The 13,739-nt window shown below is 43.4% G+C and overlaps 1 protein-coding gene across 1 annotated transcript in view; it reads left to right on the top strand.

Annotated features, from left to right (window-relative positions):
- ACCS (1-aminocyclopropane-1-carboxylate synthase homolog (inactive)) overlaps positions 1–13,739 on the top strand; it is a 44,210-nt gene that overhangs the window by 2,225 nt on the left and 28,246 nt on the right. Inside the window, exon 2 of the mRNA XM_075188364.1 lies at positions 5,925–5,993. The gene's annotated coding sequence lies outside the window, so the exon portion shown is untranslated. The remainder of the gene's footprint in view (positions 1–5,924; positions 5,994–13,739) is intronic.

Here is a 13,739-nt window from a genome sequence, read left to right as displayed (position 1 = left end):
GCACCTCTACTCAATGATGTGATCTGCAAGCGGATTTAATAGCACCAATACAGAAACAAAATAAAAGGCCTATAAGAATAACATGTTACACATTTATGCCTTAAAATGTACCATAGGCAAATGCAAAGGGAAACTAAGCATTTAGGGGTAGATTTTTTTTGAACCTCAGTGATATTGGGGAATGGATGTAGCTGGTGGCTGGTCGTATGTACTTGTTCTCCTGCAGCTCAAATAGTTCCTTGTGGATAAAAGTCTTAATGTATCAATGGGCGGATTCTCTGTGGTTTGACGTCATTATTTAAAAAGGCAATTTTATTAAACGCAGAAGCCCCTCGGTTTTGCCTTCAATAAATTTGACGTTTTAAATAATCTCTGCTCATTTTTTATTACGGTAAGGAATCTCTGCTCATTTTTACTCGCACCTCTATGGGGTGTAAGGAAAAATGAGCAGATATTCCTTACCATAATGGCAATGAAAAGAGTCAGTAACTGGCGGTGTGAACACATTGACACTTGACTGCAGGCAGAGAAGTGAGAGAGATTGAGTGACAGCCCCACCACGTGAGACTGTCAGCTCTGATGCCAAGTGACTGCTTACGTAACTATGTAACCTGTGCTGGAAAGTAGTATATGAGCGATGTAAGCGAAAACCTACTTATAAAGGGTACCGTCAGGGCTGGTGCCACCATTCGGCAGCTGCCTAGGGCGCCAGGCTCTGGGGGGGGCAACACGGAGGCTGAGTACCCAAACTAACAACGTCTCTGAATTACACATTGTTAGATAGGCTGTGCAGGTGGTGCGATTGCTGCGATCACCCGCCTGCTATTTCCCAATGCCGCCGGGTGTCCCTAGGTGTAATGAAAGGGGGGCTCCCACAAGGCTTCTCTGCATCCCTCCGGCGCCGGGCTCCTGCCAGCGTTATGACGCTGCCAGCGGAGTGGAGCCGAGAGGCTCCAGGAAGAAAAGAAGAAAGAAGAAGCGGAAAAGAAGAAAAGGTAATTACATTAAAACGGAGGGAGGGGGGGGGGGATGGAGCAAATAGGGGCCAGAAAATGTGGTAAAAGGGGCTACAGAAAATTGAAGGGAGAGGGAGCTACAGAAACTGCTGGGCAGGGGGACACGTGTGAAAAAAAGCTATAGGGCAGCTGGGGATATGTCAGTATGTAACAGGTAATGTCAAATTGTTATTTTTTTTGCTTTGTTCAGAAACCTAAGGTAGGTAGGCTCAAGATTTGCCTAAGACGCCGAGAAACCTTGCACCGGCCTTGGGCACCATTCATTTTAAAGGACCACCAAACCTCAAAGCTAAAACTTCCAGATATGACACTAATATGCGTAGTCCAATTTTACTCTAACACGAGCCTTCAGCATTGTTAAAAAGCTAAAGGTTAACAGAGTATTATATCCTCACTCCATTATCGAATGCTGAAGCCCCTCCCTCATCTTAAGGACGGTGCCCCAATGAGACATGATACGGCTCAAAGAGTTAAAATTTCAGGCAGTGAACCTTTGCTTTTATGTATGAATCAAGACTGCAAGTCTGTTAGTCATACTGCTGACTCAGAGAAGAACCTCATACTGTAACCCTACTGCACTTTCAACATACCCCTTCCAAAAATAGGATTAAAAACATGAAACACTTATATTTCTCAACTTCAGCTGGAAGGTGGGTCGGGAGAAATCCGGCAGGATAACATTTTTCATTTGGAATAAATATTTAAATTCAACAATGAATCTGCCTCTGTGGTTAGGAGGAACTGAGCCTTGATTCTGGGACTTGAAAAAGAGCCTGATTTTTGACATTGTTCGATATAAAGGGTATTTTCCATATATCTATAGCACAAACCTGTAAGTCTGCGTACCTCTAAGGCAGTGTGTATATCCTTATTTTTTATAATCATCTACAGATCCACTTTACTCTCCTCTCATGTGATGACGCTGGTGTACGCATGCCAAAAAATGTGTTTGCAATTAGGAGCAACTGTAGGAAAGCATTTTATGTACAGTGCGCATTGAGAACATCCTATATCTGTATTTTATGGAAAGAAAAAACTCATGACAATAATTGAATCATTTTTTGCAACATGTTACAAAAAATATTGCAACATGTATTGTACATATCCTGAAGTGTGTTGTGTCTGGCTGCCTACAGCAAGTGCCGTATACTTATACCCGTATTCAATAGGAGACGTTTCTTCAAATGCGCTTGTAGCTGTGTACGGACGTACGGGTGCTCAAATGGCTGCATTCTTTTATAAATGCAAAATATGTTTGTTTTTGGCGTTCCTTAATGAATCGGACCCCCTGCCTCTGCCCCAATTTCACTTGGTCTGGACTGTTAATAAATTGCTCCGTCTTTACTGCATATGACTGGCCGGAGTTTCTGAAGTATTGGTACTTTTTGTTCATTGTTCTGTATGGTTTCACCCTGTATAGTCTACTGTTAGTACTGTGTGCGGCGCTGCGGATACCTTGTGGCGTCTAACAAATAAATGATAATAATAATAATAATAATAATAAATTATGTGTCTGTGGAAGAGTTAAATATCCCTGTAGGGTGAATAAAAGATAATGCGGGGGTCACACGCTTGTTTAGTTGCTTGTTATTTTGTTTCCAGCTGTTGCTGGGAGTTTGGGACAGTGTGCATAGAAATTTCCAATGATCAGTTGGAGTCCTTGCAGTTATTTTATCGGGGGGGAAGGGGGGGGGAACACTTTCGTGTCTACTGGAAACTTGTCTTTTGGAAAATGAAGAGATATCTGGGAGCGAGCTCTGGACGTCTGACATTGCAACATTCTGCCAGTTATCTTTAATGGTGCAGAGAAATGATTCACGCAGTAATGTCTACCGGCCAAAGTGTCCACAGCTGCAGGTACAAAGTCAGATATAGAGAAGCAAATAGAATTTGTTAAAGGACCAATCAGTTAAAAAAATTCTCAGATTGATGAAAAGACCTTTCCACCAGATGTATTCATTTTCCTACTGCATATGGCTGAAAAACTACATTTAGGTCTCATACTGACTGATACTGAGAGTTATATAGTGGAAGGAGCAGGGTCCCCCAGCAGCACAGAGTATATCAGGAGATGAGTGATGTGTTGCAATGTTAACAGTAGTGCAGATTATTTCAGGATAAAATTGCACCGATATTCTGAAAGGCAGTAACCTGTACACTCCTATGATTCATTTAGGGAGTTCAGAGCTGCATGTGACAGGGGCAGTGACATGATGTGAGGAGGGGAATGGAGGCAGCAGGAAGCCACAGACTGAGAGTTATATAGTGGAAGGAGCAAGGTCACCCAGCAGCACAGAGTATATCAGTAGATGAGTGATGTGTTAGTGAGGACAGGGCTGCATGTGACGGGGCAGTGACATAATGTGAGGAGTGGAATGGAGGCAGCAGGACCCACAGACTGAGAGTTATATAGTGGAAGGAGCAGGGTCCCCTAGCAGCACAGAGTATATCAGGAGATGAGTGATGTGTTAGTGAGGACAGGGCTGCATGTGACAGGGACAGTGACATGATGTGAGGAGGGGAATGGAGGCAGCAGGAAGCCACAGACTGAGAGTTATATAGTGTAAGAAGCAGGGTCCCCCAGCAGCACAGAGTATATCAGGAGATGAGTGATGTGTTAGTGAGGACAGGGCTACATGTGACAGGGGCAGTGACATGATGTGAGGAGGGGAATGGAGGCAGCAGGAAGCCACAGACTGAGAGTTATATAGTGGAAGGAGCAAGGTCACCCAGCAGCACAGATTATATCAGGAGATGAGTGATGTGTTAGTGAGGACAGGGCTGCATGTGACAGGAGCAGTGACATGATGTGAGGAGGAGAATGGAGGCAGCAGGAAGCCACAGACTGAGAGTTATATAGTGTAAGAAGCAGGGTCCCCCAGCAGCACAGAGTATATCAGGAGATGAGTGATGTGTTAGTGAGGACAGGGCTGTATGGGACAGGGGCAGTGACATGATGTGAGGAAGGGAATGGAGGCAGCAGGAGTAGTGATGTATAGCTGCTGTCACATTGATGCAGGAAGCCACAGACTGAGAGTTATATAGTGGATGGAGCAGGGTCCTCAGCAGCACAGAGTAGTGATGTGTGGCTGCTAACACACTGATGTGGGAAACTTGCAAAGTTAAACACTATTCTATATGAAATGAAGTTCATGCACCACATTTTTTTTTATTAGCAAAAATATTACTTTCTAAAACTAGTCAGTAATGAAGTTAGTGCCGATTGTTTTTTTTAAGTCTATGTCATGAATGTGACCCTGTTGCACCTGTGGACCTTAGTGTTAGTTCTGTGTAGTGTTCTGTGCACGGTGTTCCTGCTATAAACAGACAGACATCTGCTGTGTAATGAGACGTGGGCTGCTGGTTAGGAGTTACCCTTGTTATTTAATAACAGGTTCTGATCCAGGATAACGCGAAGGGTTAAGCGGAGCCTCTTGGATGATGAGGTACAGCCAGTGCTCGCTGCGATGTGTAAACATGTTCTTGGCAGGATAAGAGTTGGGTTTTGAAACCGGTCTGCCCGGCACTGCTTCAGACACACACACAAATCCATCTTCTGCCTTCTGCAAATCCAATTACCAAATACAGTCAGTCAGCTGGCGCTCTTCAACAGCTACCGAGGGGACGGAGCTCGGCCTGCTGTATGCACCAACGTAACACCGGCCTTTCATCTTACAGAGGGAGGGCCTGAGTCGTTAAGGAACGTATCCGCCGGTTGTGTGCGTATTGTTTGCAAAAATCACACTGCGCATGTGCAACAGATCGCTGCGCAACAGAACGCAGCCACGTCCAAGTCAGCTTCGTGTGCAAACGACATTTACTACAGCCTACGATATCATGGGAGGGAACGGGCGGAATCACGTAGACAATGTACAGTAAAGGACGTTTCCGTACGGCCGCGGCCAATCCAAACTTGGGTGCACACAAAAGTATGCTGGTTTTCTTGCTCCAGCCAGAGATCCAGTCTAAGTCCCAAATACCAGTTATGACGGCTGAGTATGAATGTTAAACATGTGTTTGCAATCAGGAAATGTCTGTTATGTACAATGCACATTAAAAACACTGTAATAAATCTTTTATTTTTTTATGTGTAATCATAAATGACTATAATGCTGACAAGTAACATTAATTGAATATATGTTATTTTTTTCCTGTGCGTTTTTTTGAGATTTTACATTTCATGTAAGTATTATACGTTTCCTGCAGTGCCTGATCTAGTACAGCAGAGGAAACCTACACCCGTAGTCATCACTATACGTATCTATAGATCTGTTCCTTGTCAGTCAACTTTAAGAGTATGTAGAGCTTAGTTACGTGCAGTTTAAAACATACTTCCCAACTCTCCTGGAATGTCCAGGAGACTCCTGAAACTCGGGTCAGTCTCCCGGACTCCCGGGAGAGCAGGCAAGTCTCCTGCAATTCCCTGGCCAAAATAATGCGTTTCGTGGTGAATCACGTCATTTTTGCCCCACTCCCCATGACAAAACGTCATTGTTGATGCTGGGGGCGAGGCCAAAATGACGCAATTGGCCGCCCCGCCCCCTTCCGCACTCTAATCATGCCCCTCTCCCGGACTGCACTGCTTGAAAGTAGGCAAGTATGATTTAAAACAAACGCTTGCCACACAAATATCAACTTTAAATTTCAGTGTACAAATAAGCTATCAAGTATTTGTGTGCTACATGAAAAAACAGTCAGTATTTAACTTATGTGTAAAACAGAATGCTAATTTGCACCCCTTGTATTGTAACATGGTTTTGTCCAGGAGACTGAAATAAGAAGTTTCTCAAGTTAAGATCCTTCTGTTATCACCTTCTTAGCATGTTGATAACACGTTAATATAATTTTTTTTAAAAATGAGAATGAAGGATTATAAATATCTTTAAAACATTTTTTTTTCATTTTCAGTGGAACTTCCACCCTGAGTCCAGCTGGCTCGTGCATGCGCAGATTTGCAAAGAACGGCCCATGAAAGAGGTAAAGTTAACTCTTACCGCTCCAGTATTGCAGCGATACTCAGCTGCCCAGCCTACACAGATATATACTGTGTCTTAGCTTCCATTCCACGGCTGTTTTTGGCCACTGTAATAGTGATCGCCCGGTACTTCAAGAGTCTCCCAGATGTTCTAGGAGAATCGTACGGTGATAGCACAGATGATGCACCAGAAGGTATGTCAGGGTCCACCACACTACCAGCTGTGGATGTCAGGTGGCCGGGTACCACCAACACTCTTTCATAACACTTACTACACAGTCAGCACTTCTGCTGAAGGTCAAGACAATCAGAAGTAAGGGACCTTACCTGTATGCAGCCTTTATAGACCCCTCACACCTACCAAGGTGTCCACAAGCAAAGCTTGGATTTGTATTTCTCTGTTAGTGCTTCAAAGGTTCTTTTTTGTTTGTTTGTTTATTGACTTCAGCATTGTCCCTCAAAATTCTAACTTCTCCAACCCATTGACTTCAGCTTCGTCCCTCAGGATTCCACCGTATCCAACCCACTGACTTCAGCTTTGTCCCTCACGATTCTACCTTCTACAACCCATCAGCTTCAGCTTTGCTCCTCAGAATTCCATCTTTTCCAACCCATCAACTTCATCCTAGTCCCTCAAGATTCTACCTTCATACAGGTGATCCTATAATGAGGGAAGGTTCAGGGCTGTCTCAGTCACCAAGTTAAAGAAGGCAAAATGCTTATTTCCAAACCAAAATCCAAAAATTGGGTAGATCCATGTTTATCAATTCCAGTCCAGCCCTCCTACCACCTATCCTAATAACTGTCCCAGTGCTCAGATGGTGACCACAGAAATAATCTTCTGGAGGAGGGAGGTTCATGGATCCTTCTAGTTTGGGGATTCCCGTTATAAACAACAAAAAAAAGTATGAAATATTCCTGTAAAACTAAACTTTTATTTGCAACAATTAAAATAATTCCTAGATGGTTCTAAACGATATCTGTACCCAAGATCATATAAAAGTATCTCACATGTATAAAGGTAGAGGCTTAGTTGTATTAAAAATAACTAAGCACTAGATATATTGCAAACTAAGCATCCCAGTTTAGCACAAAGAAGAATGAGATAGAATAGACCCTGATGTCCAGTTTTCAAACATAACACTACAAAACACCTAGGTAAATGAGGGACACCAAGCATATTGAAAGCAAGGGCTTCCACACAGATGTGCCTCATGCCTTAATTAAGGTCATGTGTATGTGTAACAATGCTGGAATGCCCCGAGTGTTTATATTTTGGAAAGTTTGGCTGTAATAGATCTCAGTGACTTCGAAAGAGGGGTGATTATTGGGGCGAATTTGGAAAGATCTGCTGTGACCAAGACAGCTTAACTTGTTAATGTTTCACCAGCTGTCTAAGGTGACATTAGCATTGAACTTCCAAGGGAAATATTTAATTAGTAATATTCAACCGAGAGGAAGAACATGTTACAGAATCATGATATTGGTACATTAATGTATAGTGTAAAGCACAACATAACAGCAACTGCAGATCAATTGACAATTTTTAGCCTGCAGCGCGAGCAGACAATTTCATCAAACTAGATACGATGAGAACCACACAGAGCGGGATACCAATTGCAGTGCATGAATCTTCCATCACACCTGGAAATTCACATTTGTAAGTTCAGTGGTGGAAAGAACACATGGACTATAGTGGAAGAAGTGTTATGAACCCCACAATCAGCGATAACCCCAATAAAGAACCTATGGTGCGGGATATTTTTCACTATTAGCAGTCGCCTTTCCCAGAACCACAGTGTTCACTGGTACTCGGATGCCCCTTGGACTTGATCCCAGTAGAGTATAGTTGTTGAAGGTGAGGTGAGGTTGAATTAGAGAAACTCACAGCTCTGGAGCCACACGTAGAGAAAACAAGACTGACAGGACACAATAGAGAAAAGTCAATTGGCAGGCCGGGTCAGAGGGCAGAGGGCAAGGTCAATAAACAGGCAAAGAGTTCAAGGGCAGGCAGAGATCTAACAGCAAGGTCCAGTAAACGAAGCCAAGATCACACACACTATATCCAGAAGCAGAAGGTTTATTAATCTATATAGGACAAAGATACGGGAACTTTGATACCAGCTTGTCTCGCCTAACGGCAGCTCAGTGGGCAGAAACCTGCAAACCTGGTGAAAACCGGTGATTCTCTAGACTTCGCGCCTCTTTTACTGCCAGCGCTAATCCAGGTGGGCGGAAGTGAATCCACTATATCTGCTACAATTGTGACACCTACTTCCCTTAAAGTAACAAAGCACAGCTTCTAACTTTTCATAACATGCAGTGGCGCACGCAGGGGGGGTTTCTGAGTCTCTAGAAACCCCCCCTGCGCTAACTAAGTTGCCACTGTCCTATACAGCAGCCGCGGCGCTGTCAAAGAAGCGTCCGCGGCGGTGCTGTATTGTATACAGCACCGCGGCGGACGCTACTTTGACAGCGCCGCGGCTGCTGTATAGTACAGTGCTGCTATGTGGGGCACTTTGTTAGCGGAGGGGAGGGGTTTCTGGAGACCCAGAAACCCCCCCTGCATGCGCCCCTGCTTCTTAGACAGCGCCGCGGCTGCTGTATAGGACAGCGCTGGCTAAACGGAGCTGCTGCGCATGCACAGCAGCTCTCTCTCGTGTTTTTTTTTTTTGGTTTTTTTTCCGGTCGGCGGGGAGAAACCCCCCCCCCCCCCCCGACAATCCTCCGTGCGCCCCTGACATGAGTCTCAATTCAGAGGGTGAATGACTACACCGTCAAGAAGCCTGCTGAAAACGAGGCCTTGGCAAGTTATTCATTACACATGCTGAGCCCCATGTAAACCGAAAGGCAATACAGTGTACAGATATAAACCGTCAGGAGTGGCAAACACTTTTATTTTTTGCTCACACGGATTTTGCCAGTAACTTTATTTGTAAGGTCCAGGGTAGTCATGAACTGAACGTGAGCCAGTTTCTCAATTAGATAATGGACTCTGGGTATTAGATACGCATCAAACTTTCAATGCTCATTAAACTTCCCTAAAGTCATCGCAGAACCGCACCATCTCTTCTGGTTTGGGTACTAAAACGATGGGACTTGACCACTGACCGTGAAACTCCTCAGTAACTCTCAATTCAGACATTTTTGACACTTCTGTCTGTATTGCTTCTATTCTTGCTTCTGATAATCTGTAGGAATGTACCGATCCCACTATTTTAGTATCCGACTGAATCCCCAAAAATGGGTTCTGCTGAATCTAAAACCAAATCTAAATCCTGCTAAAAACGTACAAAGAGTTAAATAAATGACTATACCAGCTATAGAAATTAACTAGAGGTAAGAAATAAAGTAGGTATAGTTACATACACAGTTGTACCTAATTCTGCTGTCTGTTTGATTAAAGCTATAAGGAAGAATAACATCAACTATTAATTTCTGTAATTAAAAATAGGACCATTGTGGCAATATAAGGGTTAATGTGCCGCATTTTTGAAGGTTAGAGGGCAGCCCCAAATGTATTGGGTTGCCCATCCTTGCTGTAAGGAGATCCAGAAAACATGCAGGGCATAAGAGAGATGGTTTGAAGACCTCTCACCTAATCTGAACACACAAGAATATAAAACTGAAGATCCACAAATAGAATAAAAGGATTTATTCTTAATACCCACTTGACAGGATAGGCTTAATGCTAGTAAAAAAAATGTCAAACAAATGCATTATTACCAGAATTCGGAGCTCACTCTTGGCTTGTAAAAAGTGTTTGTGTTAAATGCATGTGTATACAATGGAGAAAGAAACCACACACAAGCGAAACGCTACTGCAATGCTACTAACCGTAGTAGTGAGTATACTTATCATACACTCATTACTAACTTTTGCTTGCCTACTTTGGGCAAGTTCTTTCCGGGAGAGGGGCATGGTGGGAGGGGGCGAGGCATGGCCAAATGCATCATTTTGGCCCCGCCTCCCATGTTGAAGATGTTGTTTTGCCAAAATGACACGATTCACCGCAAATCGCGTCACTTTGGGACGGCAGTAGCGGGATGCAGGAGATTTGCCTGCTCTCCTGGGAGTCCGTGACACTGACCCAAATTTTGGGAATCTCCCGGACATTCCGGGAGAGTTGGCAAGTATGATTTATATGCATTATAATTGTCTTAACAAGCTAGTAAATTGCAAGTGATTCATGCCAGAGGGTACAAGGCCATACTAGAAAAAAGAAGGTGAACATCCACTGTAAATGTAATCTGGTTGGACTAACATAGAGAGAAATGCTTATTATTAAGTGAGGTGTTTATACAGCATTTCCCAGCATCCTTTATGGTGCGGGGGGAGGGGGGGGGTAAATAAATCTTTCCTTTCAAGAAGAAATAAATGAACACAATGTTTGTCATGGTCATAGTTTAAACCATGTGCTGATTGTATAATCTTCACACTGACGTCACATGTCCCGCTGTTTAGAATGTTATATATACACACTTGTCATTGTGATTCAGGGGGCAAACAGCAAGTTCATTGATAGAAAAGTCATTCTAGGTAGGATTGCGCCCTCTACTGGAAAAAGTTCAGAATTGCGATCAGTTTCTGTTAATGTTTGCTAATCATCATCATCTTCATTTATTTATATAGCGCCAGCAAATTCCGTAGCGCTTTGCAATTGGGAACAAACATTAATAAAACAATACTGGGTAATACTGGGTAATACATACAGACAGAGAGGTAAGAGAACCCTGCTCGCGAGCTTACAATCTATAGGACAATGGGAGTTAGAAACACAAGGGCATGTGCTACATCATATTGCACACTGGACCAGCTAGAATGCAAAGGTAAAAGTATTTAGTGGGCTGCGTGATCAGTCACACAGCAATGTTGGTCAGAGGGTTGTTGTCTTGTGTTAGCTGTGTAGAGGGTGGTAATAAGGTAACCTAAGGAGATTAAGATGGGGGTTGAGGAATATTATAAGCTTGTCTGAAGAGGTGGGTTTTCAGAGAACGCTTGAAGGTTTGAAGACTAGAGGAAAGTCTTGTGGTGCGAAGGAGGGAATTCCACAAAGTGGGTGCAGCCCGAAAAAAGTCCTGTAACCGGGAATGGGAGGATATGATGAGAGTGGAAGGGAGACGCAGATCTTGTGCAGAACGGAGGTGTCGAGTTGGGAGATATTTTGAGACAAGTGAGGAGATGTATGTTGGTGCAATTTTGTTGACGGCCTTGTATGTTAGTAGAAGAATAGTTCATAAAATACATTATAAGTTCGTTTTATGCTATAAAGAAGTCTCATTTCGTGAGAATAAGTAACTGCTTGGGCTGAAGTAATGTGTTGGACGTAGGTGCTAGAGATGGGGGCAGGAAGGAAGTACCAAAATATTTTTGTTAAAGAACTTTTCAATTGGCTTTTGCACAGTGTTAGGAAGTCTGCTTGTATTGTTCACCGTGAGTTAAAGTGGACATTGTTGGTCTTCTATTCCCCAAATCAACTTAAGGGTGATAATTCTCTTTCACTAAACAATTGTCTGGCTTAGTATAAAAGGATATATAAGTGACATTACTGAGGATATGACATTATTGGGGAGTGGACAGTTCCCGCAAAGAGGTAGTTGACACATAGAATTAGATTTAACAGAAAGGCCGCTGTTGCTGTGTGAAGCCCCTTATCACAGAGCTAGAACCGCCACCAAGTTCCAACTGAATCAAATTTATTCTGCTAGTTATCGGACATTAGTATGTGTGCCCAACATGGCCACTCTCCCACCCCCGGCAGAAGTCCATTTAACTATAAAACAAGTAAGACATTGGTACCCTCCCGTCCCGCTGCCATTGTGCCGATTTCCTGTGACATCGATCTGCGCGGTGCTGAATAAAAATAGTATTAATATTCTTAAGAAAATGGTTATGTATTGTTAAATAGTTGCTATTTTTAAAAAAAAAAGATTTCTTGTGGCTACATTAACAATTATAAGATGCCAAAAGTATATTTAAGATGACACAAGAGTGGAGAAACCGAACCTACCCCTTCTTCAGGACACGAGAGGTGTTCCTGCTATGAGACAAGGGAGCGCCTTGGTTCAGGTGGCATCTTGTAGGGGGCAGCAATTGTGATTTAAATTAGTTTTTTTATTAAAACAAAAACATAAAATAAAAAACTCTGCAACCAGCTGGTCTCCGGCTGACCCACCCAGCTTCCTGTCACAGCCGTCGCACTCCGTAAGAGGCGAGTGGATGGGCAGAACTCCGCTCCCCTGTGCTGGATGATGACTGTGCACTGGTGAAAGCAGAAAGAGGTCTCCCTTGCCAGTACTTCTGTGAATGGAGTGTGGGAGGAAACAGGAGCACCCGGAGGAAACCCACGCAAACACGGGGAGAACATACAAACTCCTCACAGATAAGGCCATGGTTGGGAATCGAACTCATGACTCCGGTGCTGTGAGGCAGAAGTGCTAACCACTAAGCCACCGTGCTGCCCGCACGCACGGTGGCTTAGTGGTTAGCACTAAGATAACCACCTAGCACACAGTTACTCCGAGCTGGCGGATAAACCACGAGAGTGTTAATGCAGCACGAAAACAAAAGTCCTCTCCAGGATCGGAATAAGAAGAAGCTTCAGGTAATATTAATGGTGAAGGACGGTCACGGTCGCCAGGAACTGAATGCCTTAGGATTTCTACAACCACTAAGTCACGTTTCAAATCTCCACCATCCACCATTTCTCCTCGTTCCGACCACACCGCTCTACCGTTAGCTGCACAAAAACGCTGCAGTCTTATTGGCGGCTGATAACGCTTCTGCCTGACAGCAGCCGCGCCCACTTTCCGCACCAGCAGTTACAATTGTCATTCCGCTACCGTATGCATAAAGTTTTCCCCAATATCCCCAAGTTCTTTTGGAATGGGCCATTTTTTGTGTCCCCTCAATATACAGCGCTGCGTAATACATCACCGCTTTATAAACAAAGGATAATAAGTGGTATCACAGCCCCCTGTGCGACAACTGTGACAATAATATACAAGTAGCACAATTCCTTGCAAAAATCCATCCAATTGCAGCACTGAACACTAACACTGTCATCATAGTTGTTACATCAGCTAATGTTTGTGTCCTAAGAGACAACACCTGCAGAGATGGGAGAACAAAATGGAGACCAAGGGCGGAACAGACAGTCCCTAAATCTGCACAGCACTGTCGACTTAGCACCAAACTAAACAACATTACTCCGCAGGAGGTCGGGCATTGCTCGGTTGTCTAAACTAAAGCTCACATGAATCAAGTTGTCTTATCACATATATATGCTTGGCCCCATATATTCACTGAAAGACACTTGTTTGAAATTGGAATTATCCTTTAAATACATAATTGGGAGTTAATAATTACCGTAGCACCCTCAGGCCTGAATTTTGGGGCACCCTGGCTTAGCAGCTATATCTCCCGTGAACGTTTATCAAATATAATCCAAAAGTGGCATTAATAAATTTAAAATATACTGTCAAATATGTACTTATATTCGGATAGTAGTGATTCCACAGTCATAAAATAGAGCCTTATATTTGGAGAATAGTGATGTCATCATTCCTGTTTGTATAGCAGCGATACCGCTTATATAAAATACATTATATTATATTTGAGCGGTGTCCTATGATTGGTTTAGAAAGTGTTCTGTGTTGCAGTGTGTACCGGTGATGGTAAAACCCACCTAGTGTTTATCAGGTACATCTCACACAGCCAACTGGGTTTGATTGAAATTGAAACTTGTG

Source organism: Mixophyes fleayi, chromosome 10, assembly GCF_038048845.1.
Source record: "Mixophyes fleayi isolate aMixFle1 chromosome 10, aMixFle1.hap1, whole genome shotgun sequence".
Classification (NCBI taxonomy): Eukaryota; Metazoa; Chordata; class Amphibia; order Anura; family Limnodynastidae; genus Mixophyes; species Mixophyes fleayi.
Note: the sequence above shows the minus strand (reverse complement) of the source record. Positions and strands in the feature narration are given on the sequence as shown.